The 15,794-nt window shown below is 36.8% G+C and overlaps 1 protein-coding gene across 3 annotated transcripts in view; it reads right to left on the bottom strand.

Annotated features, from left to right (window-relative positions):
* Positions 1-10,877: 10,877 nt before the first annotated feature.
* The window catches only part of GRIA2 (glutamate ionotropic receptor AMPA type subunit 2), a 93,910-nt gene continuing 88,993 nt past the window's right edge, over positions 10,878-15,794 (bottom strand). For all 3 annotated transcript variants that reach the window (XM_032108211.1, XM_032108209.1, XM_032108208.1), the window contains one exon: positions 10,878-15,794. This exon is cut by the window's right edge and continues 978 nt beyond it. The gene's annotated coding sequence lies outside the window, so the exon portion shown is untranslated.

Raw genomic sequence — 15,794 nt, 5'->3', positions numbered from 1 at the left:
TTGATATAATTTTATGCCTCTCACTAAACATGCCCTCAGGACAAAGATGATTATTAAATCCCAAACAGCTGGCTTATTCCTCTAGAAAAACTAGTGCATCCTCTTGTAGAGTACTATGGGATTTCAGGTGTTCATTTCTCACTTCATGCATTAGAAGCACTACTTTATAATTTTTCATACATAAACTTTTAGAGACAAAGCCATATCCTGAACTCTATTGGTTTGTTTAAAATCTAGTCCGGTCTGTGCCATAAAGCAAAACAAAGCTCCACAGAGTTGTTACGTAAAAAACATCATTGTTAAAATCTATTCAGTGCACATCCAGAGTAGCCTGAAGCTTCATTTCTTCAAAAAAGCACTGATTCTGCTCATTCTGCAGTGAATAGCAGAACAGATTGGCAGCAAGAGCCTCTGGGTCCGCCCTGCAGAGCTTTCAAAATCATGACTTTCTTGGCAATAGTATAATGAGACATCTAAGCTTCTCTTTGCCAGCTTAATATTTTTGGCAGGAACAACCACATTTAGCATAAAATACCAGTAATCAAGGTTGAGCAGCTTGGGTTTTTACATATTTCCCCTCTTCCTATTAAAAAAATAAATCAGAAGCTGATGATCAGAGACCTTAAAAATTTCTGCTATGCTAGCTCACATGTCTTGGCACAGGCTATTCTGTTTAAGATAATTTCCCTTAGACCTTCCTATTCTGCAGGTTTTATACTTCACCACATTAAGTGCATTGACTTTGGAGAGAATAAGAAAACCACATTGTGACTCCCTACCAAGGTTATCCTCATGGACATCAGTACTAAGGCAGAGGTTACTCACACCTCATTTGTAACTTACCCAGTCAATTCAAGGTAATTTGATAAAATTTATCAAGAAAATCTCTCAGCTAGATCTGTTAAAATTGCCTACATCTAAGATTAAACACTTCAGCCCTTTTCAGCACTCAGCACTCACTATCACCCACTCCTAGGAGCTGTCCAGGTTTGTGAAGCATCTTTCACTGGGAACTTTAACATCTGGCTTGGGACACAGCACAAAGCATGTAAATCTGAATTAACCTGAGCTTCAAAATGGCCATCTTGGATATGTCTGTAATAATTTACATCCTCTCAGTGTGAGTCTGAGTACCCTTCTCAGATTACCATCACCAAGTCCAGCCACTTAAGAAAGAGGGGCAGCAACAGCATAGTTTTCCCCCTTATGCAGATAGTGGGAGACCTGAATCACGTTCCTCTCTCCCCTGAGGAACCCTTTATTAGATGATGCCTTCTGCATAACTATGGCACTTTGGTGCACACCTATCCCATCCTGGCAGCTTGTGTTAGAAATCAAGGCCTGATCCACATTTAAACTCTTCAAAGCCACCGCCTTTCAGAGCAGCCTAAATACACACAACAAGCAAAGTCTGGTCATGCTTCATCTCTACTGTGGGTCCAAGATACCTTTTGAACAATGCCTAGGTTTTCTTTCAGAGGGAGCTCTCTGGCTCGTAGACAAAAATCAGCAGCGTGTGTAGTGGTTGGGTAATGAAATGATCAGAGCTCCAGCGCTAAAGAGAGAATAATCCAAATCAACAGGATATGTGCCCCTAATGCAGCTTCTCCAGTCCCCAAGGAGTCAGCTCTCTGGTGGGAAGAGCTGAAGCCTGACTGCACAAGATGACAAAAGGAGAGATGCAGTCTTGGATTGCAGTTCCTCTTTTGCTGACTACATGAGTGTTCTGTCCCGTCCTTAGAACCACTGGAATAGGAGTGAGTCTAGCTTTGTTTCAGTGTTAGTCACCAACCCTCCTGCACTGATCTTACCCAGTGACTGTTTAGCTGTTTCTTGCAAAATAGAGGTGGTTTTCCAGGAGACATTTATTTCTGAAACCACACAGTAAACACTAGTGATGAAAGTTTCATGTGCAGGATGGAAAAGGGATTTTTCACAAAAAATCTAGTTTGGACAAGAGATTTTGTTTGTTTGTTGCTGTTGTCATTTTTTCTTGTTTTTGTTTGTTTTGGCTTTGTTTTAATTAAGTCACTTCCAATCACTGAGCCAGGGAATAAAAGGGCATCATGTGCATTTTTGTAGTTTTGCAGAAAGGCTGACATAGACAACTAAATCCAGGAGATCACACAGGACGATGAATCTGGATGAGAACGAAGTGCGTCTCTGCAGCCAGACCATGTAGGAGCGTTCAGTGGAAAGGGACCTCCTGGATTGCTGACTCCCAGTCATTGACTTTTCACACATAAAAATGCATTTTGCTAATAGAATGGTGTAAAGGCATGTTTCTGAATGCTTGAACACTTGCTTCAGGTGATCATCTATGAATGAGGAACTAGTGGTCCTCTGAGGGATTGTTTCCCAAAAAGGGCTGTTCCACAACCACACTGGCCAAGGCAATATCTGTGCAAGGTGAAGCCTTGACTTGACTGCCAAGAGGATCTGTTGCCTTGAAGCTAGAAAGGTTCACAATCCACCCTAAATTAATGCCTTGCCAATTTTCTCAACTCGTTCTGCTGCCAGCTTTTTTTTTATAAGTCAGTAGCTTTTCTCCTTGGGAAGAAGCTGTTCTCCCACTTGCATTTGTTAACAAGTCACACACCACATCAACTTTCATTTTGTTGCATGAAAGTAACTTGGGGTTTTCTAAAGTTTTCCCCCTCATGATAGATTATGAGCCTCTCAGTTCAGAAAAAGGAATTAATGAGCCACTTCTAACTATGTTTCATAGTGTAAGAATGAAGAGAGAACAAAGGAAATTAACAGATAACAGGCTTAAGGCAGAAAAAAAAAAGGTGATTCTTAACACAGTGTTGAGTTCAGCCATGACAATTCCTGCCACAGGATATTATGGCTGCCAAAGTTGAGATGAGTTCAAAGTGATTAGATAAATTGCTGGAAAGGATATGAAATGCAAAGATATCATCCGTGTCTGAGGGAGTCCCTGAACCACAAACTGCTGGAGGCCACACCACCACCCAGCAAAACCCACTGTACAGGCAATCTTCAGGCTTTGCAGGGCTTTCATTATTGGCCAGTGTTGGAAGCAAAACAATGGGTCTCCCTTTGATCTGCTTCTGTCCTAATTTTTTTTCTAAGCACCTTTCCTTTTATGCTGTTCAGACTTATTTCCAATCCACGAGCACATCCAGCTCTTTCACTGTTTCATTTTTATCTTAACTTCAAATCACCAAGTTAATTTCACCAGGCATTTTCCACTCCTTGTGTCAGGGTCACTATTTGTCTATAAAAATAGAACTGACCCTAATACTAATCACTGAAAGATGCAGTTTTGGGCTTACTCTCCCAGTGTAAAATTTCCTTAGGTAATGCCATCTCCTTTATCCACATTCCTGCTTACCAAACAGCTCCTTTGCTTTGGGGAGGAAACCGTCTGCAATTTATTCACCTCACTTCTTGTCAAAGCAGAACTAAAATATGCATTGACTTCAAGAGTCAATTAACTGACATTAATGAAAACTCCTACAACTTTATGTTTGGTATTTATATATATATAAAAATTGGTCTTTAGCATCTTTTGGAAAATATACTGCAGGTTTATTTTTCTTAAACTGTTCATATGTTCTGACTCTTTTTGACCTCTCTTGAAACTTCTTCGGATAAGCAGTCTCATTATTTTGTGTGTTTCTGGTAATCTCTTCACTTATTTCAAATGTCTTTCCTAGTGTGGGTATTCAGCAGTGGGGACTGGAGCAAAGATTTTAATAAAAATCTCTGCCAGATACAACTTCTTTACCCAAAGACATCTTGTGATCTCCTCCAAATTCAAGACTACTCTCCTGCAACTCTAATTAGTTCCCACAGGTGACATCCACACTGTAACAAAATGCCCCAAAATATTCCTGTATACTCAAGCTAATGACCATGCACTATTCCCTGGTTATGACACTGAATTTTCCTAGACACCAAAACGTTGTGACAACTTAAAAAAATGCCCAACGCTGGGAATCACTGCTGGGACATCCCTAAACTGTCCCTGGGAACTGCCTGGGAACATACTTGGTTGGCATCAGCCAACAGCACACCAGGGATGGCTGGATCAGCGTAATGGGATAGATGATGAGTCTGGTGCTTGGGAACACGCCAGGCAGCGCTGGTTATCCATGAGTACAGAGCCAGCCTTGCTGCGCCACAGTTTGAAAGAGAGACCCTTAACTTTAAGGCTACTTTTGTTTATTCTTACACTATGTTTATACTGAATCAACTCATCATCATCTTGTACAAGGTCACTTTCTACAAGCTGGTATTCTCAGAGCTTTCATTACAGAAATCTTTGCATGGCAATCATCATCTAACGGTGAGCCAATGATCCTGGAAATGCCCCATGGATTTAAGGTGTTTTAATGCTAGTCTGGAAATTTTTTGGATAGCACTTTTGTATCCTAGACATATTTTAACCTTTGTGCATTTAAAGCCTTTTTCTTCTGTCTCCTCCTGCCTCATTTCACAATGACTGTGAAAAATAAACTCGGCAGCTGTCCCAGAAGACTGCTCTTCAGGATATGCTGCCAGTCATTAGCGGCATAGATAGCCCTGTAAGTAGGATATCTTAAACATCTTTATGTCAGTTTAACTTTTTCCTTTGTAAAAATCTTTTGATGAGACTTGGAAATCACCAGGGAAATCTTAATTGGCAACAGCATGTGGAGTAAAAATCTGATAAATGGCCCGTAAGAGATTTTTAGAGATAATTTAGATACTAGGCACATCAAACATTCAAAAAAAAAAAAAAAAAAAACCATTCATAGTAAAAACTATGCAGGATGCTTTCGCCAACCTGATCTGATTTTATAGGCCATGTCCGATGTCTGAAGTGAGATGGTGAGCTCTTTTTATTATTTTTTTCTGGTGGTCTTTTTTTTTTTTCCCACATAAGGAAATGGATGATTGTTCAATTTTTTTTTTTTTCCCCTGAAAAGAGTGAAATGGAGAAATGGATAGACAGGTGGGTACAGGAAAGCTACAATTTCCTATGGCTTAAAGTCGCCGCTCCTACATATGAGTGTTTACACTTTGGGAAAAGTAGTAGCCCAGCACCAGTCCTTGCACCGTTTTTATGATCTATTATTTCATACATGGATCACTCTGCCTTTAAATCTGGTGTCTGGAAGCAGGAAATCTCTTGAACTCTGTGCCAGAACATTTTCCGCTTCAAAGAGGGCTTGTGTTCATTGAGGTCCTTTAAATAAAAAGTGACAGTCACCCAGCCCTGCACTATTACATATGGCTTACTTGTGCAAAAGTACCTTTCATCCATACTGTGAATACAGGCACTTTAAGTAAAGAACAATAGGCCTTTTCTGCAGCTCTACATATTGTAACCCAGAGATAGAAATTATTCTTCCTAATACAATGATTATTTTTTTATTAGAGATCAGGTTAGAAGTAGTTTTGAGGTGAATGTGATGCAGACTATGAAGCAGTAGAGTACACCAGTTTTGAGTTTGTAAAACACCTTTTTGCTTATGTCAGCTTAGCTTATTTTTCCCAAAGTGACATTTAGGTTAGATAGACAGCTAAATGGCTGCTGTCTAAGAGGAATGGCAGTACATTATCTGTAATTTCTATCAACAGCTCCTCTAAAGAATACCATGATTAAAGCAGGTTCCAAGTCTGAATCAACTTGAAGGAACAACAGAAAGATTAACTCCATGTTTAGTGAATGCTATATAATTTATTCAATTAAGTCTCCAAATAAGCACGGAAATTACAGGCCTGACTACAATTGAATGTATCTGAAATAAGACACGTCACATGGCTGATTGAACATGAGCACACAGACAAATGGAACTGGAAAGTTATTTTAACACAGAAAGTTTAAATTTTGTGGTTCCTACTACCATTTATAACAATCACTAACATGTAAAACAACACAAAGGGCAATCCATATTGCAGACGACACAGAAGCTTCTAAGCTAAGTTGTGGAAAGAAACTAATTTAAGAGTTAATTTTCATGCATCTAGGGATCACAGCTTGATTTCAGAACTCAAATGCTATCAGAATGTACTACCTCATCAAGTTCAGGGTGAAAACATAAAAAAATACTTATTTGGCAAAGACAGAATGATTCAGCAAGTTCCAGGCACTTGCAAAATAAGCATTTTATGTTTGCAGCTGCATGTGTCTCTGAAGGATGAGCTTCCAAAAAGAAATGAAGGAAATACTCCAAGCAGCAGCAATGTTATGCTAAATAAAATCAGTAGCATAAGATGCTCAGTAGAAAAGGTTTTCTTTTCCTCAGTTATCACCATTAGAGTTCAAATTAATTTAGTTGGAACAAGGATCACCAGATGGAAGTCACAATATGTGTATGTTTTTCTATATCTTACTCCATTTTTCATTAAGACAATTTAGAATCAAGTATTAAAGCCTTAGTATTAAACACAAAGCAGAGTATATGTTCACATCCACACAACCAGCCTGCCATGTCTCACACTTTATTTCTCCTATACATTTCTTCATTTATCATGTCTTATCCTCAGCATCCTAACTTGCATGCTTAAATCTTCACTTGAGAGTATCATAAACATTAAATTATTTGTAAAACACTGTATATGCCTCAAGGTTTTTTATAAATTAAACGTTGTACCTGAATGGCATCATTAATCAGTAGTTAATGGCCAAGGGAATGCTAGCAGGTTACAAAACACGTTTCCAACAAAAAGACATATATACAAAATCTGGAAGATTTAAATCTTGTCAGTCATAAAGATCTCAGAGGAATTAAGATGAGAAACAGCCAAGCACCTATAAATAAAAATGACAGTATCTGCAGGTTTCAGAAATATATCTGTGGTATCCTATTCATCATCATGTTGTTCCTAAGAGGCAGAAAAAGACCATGCAAGATGTTTCAGACAGAAAGACAATAATGGATGAAAAGTCACATTAAAATAAAGCAGTAACAGCATACTCTATCTAGTTACCAGGCAGGGAATGGACCCTACATGATTTGGTGACACTTTGCTATGAGAAGTGTCATAGTCTATCACATTGTCTATTATCAAAATAATTTTTTTTAGGCACTTCGATGATAGAACTCAAGTCTGTGATTAATTCTTCGGAATCTGACATAAAACATGAGTTAAGCTCTGTAAGGTAAAGCCTTTCATGAGGACATCTACTGTAGATGATCTGTTCATACTAGAAATTTCAAATGGTATGTAATGGTGATGGAATTCTGCAGGAGGAGGAGATGGTGCCTTAACTCGTGCATTTTGTACTGATCCAAAAAAAAAACCCCTGACAGTGCTAGGTTTGGAGGTGTAGCTGAAAGGAAAAAAAAATCATGACAGTTACTTAAAAAAAAAAAAAAATCCTTTGTGCATTTCATTGCATTCTCAATACCAATCCTGACATCTTTAAATAGAATTCAGTCACTTCGAGTTGATTCTGCAAAAATACCTCTGTACACTCTTGACCTTTAGAACAGGATTTTCTACTTATGGGAATATAGTTGCAGGACACACACAGAAGCCACTGAGTTTACCCCCTCATTAAGGGATGCTCAGAGGCAAGTCAGTTTTTTAAAATTAACTTTTTTTTCCAAACATCTTTCTGCAGTCTTCAGTAGTGCTCTGTCATTCTGCACTAAACTTTTAAGAAATAATGTATTTTTTTAATCTACTGATCTCTGTATCTGTAGCTGCACCAAAACCAAAACTGTGGGAAACAAGTGAACAATCACATCCACAATGAAATGAAGTCAGACAGAAGACATCTATTACTACATGGGGCAGTTCTACCATCTATCTACAGGAACATGGGAATATTTTCCAAGGTATCCAGGTTACCAACTAATGTCATCAGAGCATGTAATAGCAGAGGGAAGTTATAGAAAACTAATTTTCTTTTTTTTTTTTTTTACAAAAGCTGCAGTGAACAGAAAACAAGCAAAAAGATTTTTTTTTTCAGAAAAACCAAGGTAGACAAAATCCCACCTAAATCCCCTAGCAACAATTCCTTGTATTTTTCTACTCTGCTATTGCATGAAGTCTTATATGTATTTTTAGTATAAAATAACCAGTGTCTTAAAAAAAAAAATACTGGCTTGACTGATAATTCACATTTCCCTTCAGTGTAAGGGAAGAGAACACTTCCCAACACTTTTTTCACCAGTTTTAGTTAAAAGCTTTAAAAAAACCCCAAACCCTGATAGTATTGTCATCAAGAAAAGTAAAGAAAAATAATCAACTTTGAAATATTGCCATTAAAACATAAAGCAAGGCAGTTGAAAATAAACACAGACACCTCATTCAGAAAGTAGTTTACACTCAGATTTGATACCCCAAAATCTGAATTGATGCCAGCAGCCAGAATGGGATCTAGATTTAGCTAAGCAGTAGGCCTGCCTGTAAAAATTTCACAAAGTAGCCTAAAATAGAATACCTGGAAGCTGGATCAATCTAAGTTTTAAATGCCAAAGGCTATATCCAGTGTCTACACTCATTATGACACATTTCTGATACAACTACACTACAAAAATCTACTGAACCTCTCCAAACTTTCTAACTTAAATTAGAACTAGAGTTCTAATTCAACATTGTAGTTTTAAGTCATGGCTTCAAAATCCCATCCTATAGTCACATGGAGGCTTGGTTTGCATTCTCTTACCAACTCTTCTATTGCCTATTCCTTCTAGAAAGACACTGTTTGTTTTTTTTTTTTTTATGCAGATATTTAAAAAAGAGAGGAAAAAGAATGTAGTATAGATCAGGTGATATTGTCACATTGAGAAATTTGGCTCCACACTCCAATAATTTGTATTGCTCCTAACTTAGGTTTGTGTAAGTGATCAAAGGATACCCTTTAAAAAAGTAAAAACCCCTTTAATTGTACTAATTGTATGTGTGTGTGTATATATATTTATATATATATACATATATATAGTCTGACACTACAGAAAAAAAACTTGGCAAGCCCACATTTACATAGTATATTACAACATGCATAAGAAAGGCTGTCCACATAATATAATCCTAGCTAGCATCTTACCAAAAAAACCCAAAAAACATCTACAGTCTCATGATCTTGCCTATTGGGAAGCTCACGTTTTATGACAATACATAATGTCATAATTCATAAAGCAATAAATTTTTTCCCTGTAAGAAAAATCTCCATTAAATTCTTCAGCCAGCCAAGATGGCTGTGCTTATTTCTCTTGAGGGTAAATGCCAAGTTCCCTCTACGCTAAAAAGTACATGATCATTTTATATTAAAGTAATTTTTTTAAAGTTATGTCCTGAATTTTCTTAATATTGATGGCTGTAGTTCAGGCAAGGAAAAAAGGTTTTCAGATAGGGGAAGGAGGGGAGAGCTCTCTCCTCCCCGCTCCAGCATCATGTTGAGAGCAGAGAAATGGTTTTTGCATCTTGACCATGCTAACAATCCTGTTTTGCTAGCATGAGTGCCAAGTGTGGCGATGCCTGGGGACATCACTGCGTGACTGCACACAGACAGGTGGGAGGGTCAGGCTTGTCCTGACACCCCAGACTCCCTGCACTCCAGCGAGGCAGGGTCTGACTGAAGCGTATTAATTACTTTGGTCTCCTCAGAGCAGTCTTTGTCCCTGCTGTTTGAGAAAGATTCTTTCAAAGGTGTGAGTCACGGGACATACTTAGCAGCTGAATCACTCTGAAGGACTTGGGCAGCATCTTACATCAGCAAGCAGGGCATGCAATGTTACTTTTTTCCTCAATGTGCTAAAATCTCTCCAATGACAAAAGATCAAAAAGTAAATTACAAGCATAAAAGGACAAAGATCTCCTATAGAAAGCAGCTTATGAGGTGGACTAAGCAGAACTGATGAACATGTCCCAGTATAATTGTGGATCTATAATGATTTTAAAAAAATTATACATTTTTAAGTCTCCTAGAATAAACAAGTACCTTAGGCAAGTATACCCATCAGGATAAAGAAAACATGTCAAGCAGAATCCTGCTCTGAGAATAATGGCTTTATAAAAACAGTTTATCACATTTTTTAATATATTCAGAAGGCGCAGATTTTAAAAACGTGGTAATGCCACAGATAAAACCAATCAATAGAAATTGCCTGTAATTTGTCTGTCAAGCCTACACCATTAGAGTTATTTCCTATAGCTTATACTATTCATTCATCTATGCAAGTAAAAAGAAAAAAAGCCAACAAAACAATATAAAATGTGGACAGAATTCTGCCACAGCACCATAGCAGTATATTTTATTGCACAATGTTCAAAGTAGGTAGTGTAGTATCCAGCCCTGTCAATGCTCAGCATTTTGTTTTCAAGGCATTAAGTTTTATAGAGGTTTTGGTTTAGAAAATCAAGTAATAACTGCAAAGAGTACTGCTTTGTTTGTCCATGTAATGTTAGACTTAACTAAACCTGAGCCTCTCAGATCAACCATTTTGATTTTTAAATAGCAAAGACTGCAATTTGAGAAGCTAAGCATATACATGCATATACATGAACCCATCATCCTTGCTGCTGAAGAGGGAGGCAATGACACATGCAATAGCTTTTGTTTGACCTTTCTGTGTAGGCCAAAGGTAGCGTGGAAGAGCCTGTTTGTCTCACAGGAGTTCCGTAGAACTTGATCCCACCAGTGAGAACAAAGATGATCACAGGAGTCACCCCACTTTTTGAAGTTACGACTGAGTCCCATGGGGACTCATATTCTCTATGGAAATGAAAAATTCCATATTTATTCAAACAAGAGGTGGTAAGGCACTTGCTTATGAACCTTCCTGTTGCTACTGGCCCTAGTATGAATTATTGCTGTGGTTATCATCGCTTATGGCCTTATCAGCACTAATTTTACTCTTGCATTGTGTAGGGATATGTATACATACATATACACTAGAACACCCACAACCTTCATTTTCTCATGTTAGCATCTCTGCTTGTTTATTCACACAAAGTAGCTGAAGCTGAATTAAGAATTCCACCTACAGGTAACTTGGAAAAGCTGCCAAGCCACTTAGTTCCAAATTTATGAAAATATTCATCGAACAATCTTGTGAAATTATTAAAAACAACAGTAACAACCACAAAGGAAAACACCTAAATAAAAATCATGTTGTTTGTATTACTGTATCTTTAGACATTGTGACAGTATAAAAAAGTCTTCTCACTCAAAACCAGAAAAAAAAATTTCAGTGGATACTCTGCTGTTTACGAGTGTGAAGTAACCCAAAATGTATTTGCCTTTCATAGTGAAACTCATAAGGAAAGCAACTACTGAAAAATACGATGTTATTTGTAAAGCATACTATTAATTGAAAGAACTATAGCTTGACCTCTCTAATTACATTTTTCTCTAAACTCACAGAATATGGTGCTGAAGGGTAGGCAGTAACAACATAACTTGAAAACTGGGTTAAAAGTTGTTATGTAATAACCTCCAGTACATTTTTAACAAGATGCTCTTGATGCTTCAGTAAAGCATCAACATGCCAGAAGTACTCTGGGCTGTCTCCTTCTAAGAAGCTTGAAACCTGGCCTAGGGGAAGGTGTCCCTGCCCACAGCAGGGGGTAGGAACTAGGTGATCTTTAAGGTCCTTCCAACCCAAAGCCTTCTATGATTCTATAATTACTAACAGTAAAGGCTCTGGAAGGAGATTTTATTCCCCAGTTTACGATCTGTTTATCATAAACTGAAACATGACATTATCATTTCAAAACTGCACAACCAATGAGTTTTTAGAAGAAAAAAATTTCTATTTCTTATATTCTGTCCTTAGAAAACAGGTATAAATCCTTTCTGATGTCTCTTTTGAAGAGACGTTCACCTTATAGGATTGAAGGGGGACAGAAGAATGGCATAAAACTACCTCTCCAAGTCCTATTTCAGCTTTTCCCATCTGCTTGCCTTCTGTGCATGGAAAGATGCAAAGGAGGCAGCATGGTCCTGCATGGCTCATGGGATGCATTGGAACCCCTTTGTTTGTGGCCTTTCCCCCGCCTCCAGATAGGAACTAGTCGAATACAATTTCAAGGGGCTGGTCTAGGCACCAGTTTAGCAGCCCTTTCCTACTTTCTAATAAGATACATTTTCAAAATCAGGTTTGGGATATTTAAAGCAAATAAATAAAACCCATTTTAATTTAAATATGTATTTTAAATCTCATTCTGCAGTTGGAAGACTAGTAGGATTAAATGCTTTATTTAACACAGATGAGTCAGCCTTGAAAAGTTAGCATTTGTTAAAAATTATGACAATCTACATGTAAACTTTTTCTCTGTGCCCAGCATGTAGTAATGGTTCTTTCTTGTTGAGTGGGAGTTGCAAGTGCAAAGGGAGGAAGAACTCTGGGCAAATGCTACAAAGTCATTCACTGGACAACTTCATGAAATTAAGTGCTTTTCTTCTATGTATAAACGATTTTCTCATCACTGAGGTTAGTAAAGCACTGAGCTGTTTACAGAGGTAGCTAAATTCTCATTAGCAGTAAGAGATGTATAAAGGAAACTGACAGAAGAACAAGTTCAGTGGATGCCACTTGGATAAAGGGTTTAGCTTAGTTAACCTTTCCTATCTTTATCATCGCTGCTGCTGTAATACAGAGACTTATGACATGGCCTATAATAAACATTTTTAATGACTGCCAAATCAATTATATCTACAGTAATTACATTTCCTATCAGCCTACCAAGCTAAAAATTATGCATTAGAACTAACTGCATGTAGTGGGGCAAGAGGGAAAGAAAGAAAGAAAACACAGTCATGTAACATGCCCTAACAATAAGATTAGGGACTGGCCTCATAACACACTAAAGCTGCAGGGGAGTTTGAGCTATAATTTTCAGAATTTTTAAATTTTACCTTACTTTGTTCCATTTTTTGCCACTTGTTTACAAAAAAAAAAATTCTTTTATTTGATTCTCTGTTATGTCTCACAGAGGTGTATAGTATTCTCTACTACCTACAGAAATTGATGTAAGGGAAAATGTTCCAAATTAAGTCCACAACTAAGTCACTTGCTTAATTTCATTCTAAGTGGTTGATATAATATAAATTCCTAAGATAATTTAGACCTGATGGATCTCTCACAGCAAATTTTTGTGATCCCTTGACAGCTTAAATGAAAAGATTTAATAAATAATAACCTTTGATGCTATGAAAACAGGTCTGAGTAGCATCTAGGAACATCATGCAGAACAGCTGCTGCTGATTCTATTTTGCTGGTGACGGCTGTATTCTTATAACTGCACCAAATGGTAGCTGAAATAATCTATTTGTATTTCAAAATACAATTATTTGTGCAAGGTTTCATGTAAAGATATTGTCTACATCTATCAGCCAAAGAAGAGGCTGACACTGCAGAAACACACTGTGTTAACGGGTGCAATACACGTTTACGTGAAAATGTTGAACCTTTCACACTGTGAACCTCTTCACACTCTGTTTGCTATTACAGTAAACTCTCTGCTGTACTGATTTTCTTCTAGTGACACCTGAAGGACTTGCCATTTCTCAGGTTCTTTCTCTGCTTTGGACACATCAACAATCTGTTCAATTAAAAAAAATACTGGTTTAAACTCAAGAATTCTAGGTAGCGTTACTGAACAGATACTTAACCTCCTATCTTTATCAACCTGTCACACTGCCATTTTAAGTGTGATCAGGAAGGTTACGGTCCAGAGATACAATTATATTGTTGGAAAAAAAAGTTACATTACTTCATTTAACCATAACGAAAACTACTATCCTTGAGTGACAAGATGGTCTGGGAGAAGATTTATACTCTTCATTGAAACTTCATTCAAGAAAAGAAGAAATTTCAAGGAAATTTCATGTCTGTGGGGACAAACAGGTTTGCTCTATGTAAAATCATAGAAAAATACATTTATAATAAATAAGAAACCACATTTCAATAATACTAAGCAGACGTTAAAGGTCTTTTGCCTTTTTTAAGAAGATTTTTTATGTATGATTGAAGTTTATACAACACTCCAGAAAAGCCATGTGTTAGATTGAAAAATAAAATCAGAAGCATTTTCTGTCATATAAGTATACATGAAAAAACGAGAACGTTAATGTCTTAGAAAGTGTATGTCCAGCTTTGTACCGTTACTCATTTAACAAAGCAGAAAATAAGATACCGTACTGTAAACAAAAAGCTACAGTAAAAGGACATTTTGAAATTTACACAAGTTTGAGTTCATAAACATTTTGGTTGCTCCATAACAGTTTTCATATAAAATGAATAAAAAACCCTTGGACAGCTTTCATCACTCTTGACTACTTTTCACTTAAATGCACACAGACATACTTTATATAGCAATATACTGATGTACTGTTAACATGGATATTAAACTATTATTACTGCTTTTTTAACTGAGATGTGTATTATCCAATCAATATTATCTGAATTGAAATACTCATACATTATGTATTCCCGTCATGTTGTTAAGTATAAAAACATGAAAATATAACTTTACATTATTTCAGTTATATACATCAGTTCAGGCTTGACAAAGATTTTTTTATGCTGTGATTTTTAGAGGAATAAGCCCAGAGGTACAATAAATAGCTTTCCACTGTATACAGTAATGCATTTTTACTTTTTAAAAAAATTTATATTACCATATGAATATTATTTTAGTTTGGTCATTCTAGCATTGAACATTAAAAATCCAAATGCATTCCCCAACATTCCTGATGAGGAGCAATGCACAGAACACCTATGAATTACAGATGCATCAAGAAATGATTCAGTTTAATTGGGGGGAAGTATTGGTAAGACAGACATTGAAAACACTGTATACACCTCTTTTGCTGACCACACTGAGAGTATACACTGTGTTCACATGCTTGCAGAAACAGGCTCAGAGTTTGTACCACAAGAAGGGATTTCAAGTTTCTGATAAACACTCTGCCTTCTCCAATGCTCAGCAGACATTATACTTGAGTCTAAGAAATGGATTCCAACTAAAACTGCAAGTCATATTTAAAATTTTATTTAAGTCCAAAATAAAAGAGATTTACTGATACCGCATGAGGCAATGTATCCACAAGGCAGAAAAATGTAAGCTTTTCAACCAAATGTACAGAATTTTATCTACAGGGAAAGCTAGAGAAACATGATGTTACTTTGACTTGCATTAGCATTTAAATTAATATTATTGCACCCCTCCTAGGATTCCTTTTTGCTTTTTAAAAGTTATTGTTTTTAAATACACATAATTAAAAAGTATGGTAACTTCAGCTAGCAAAGAATATTCATAATGATTAAGATTCAGGAAAGTTTTCATCAGTACAGACTCGCATCTAATTCGTGTTATCAATCTTAATTCAAAAAGACATTGCCAAGGTTTTGGGTTTTTCTTTTCATAAAAGCTTCACTAGCTACTGCTTAGAATTACCTTTTAACAATTTGAAAACTGCTTCCTTAAAGAAACAATTTGACAACTGTGTTTGTTTCATACTTGAAAAAAATATTTAACACTGTTTTACTGCTTGCCGTTTGTCATTTACTGATACTCTTCTCTCTCAGTACATGTATTTATGAACTCAATTGTACAAAAGTAGAGATAGGTATCAACCAAATCTTTGGATCATTAAGTCTCTGCATGTCAGAGTTAAGAGGAGCTCTAAAACAGCACCCATCTGACTCCTCATGTGCCAGTATCAAGTACCGCTCCAACCCAGAACAACCTTGATCTTCAGAGTTCAACAAGTGTATCTGAGCATCACAGCTTGGGCTCATCTGCAGAAAAAAACTATTGAACAGATTTGAGTGAGCTGGAAGTGGCGACACTGCCAAAAACTGAAACATTGACCCAACCTT

Source organism: Corvus moneduloides, chromosome 5 (assembly GCF_009650955.1).
Source record: "Corvus moneduloides isolate bCorMon1 chromosome 5, bCorMon1.pri, whole genome shotgun sequence".
Taxonomy (NCBI): domain Eukaryota; kingdom Metazoa; phylum Chordata; class Aves; order Passeriformes; family Corvidae; genus Corvus; species Corvus moneduloides.
Note: the sequence above shows the minus strand (reverse complement) of the source record. Positions and strands in the feature narration are given on the sequence as shown.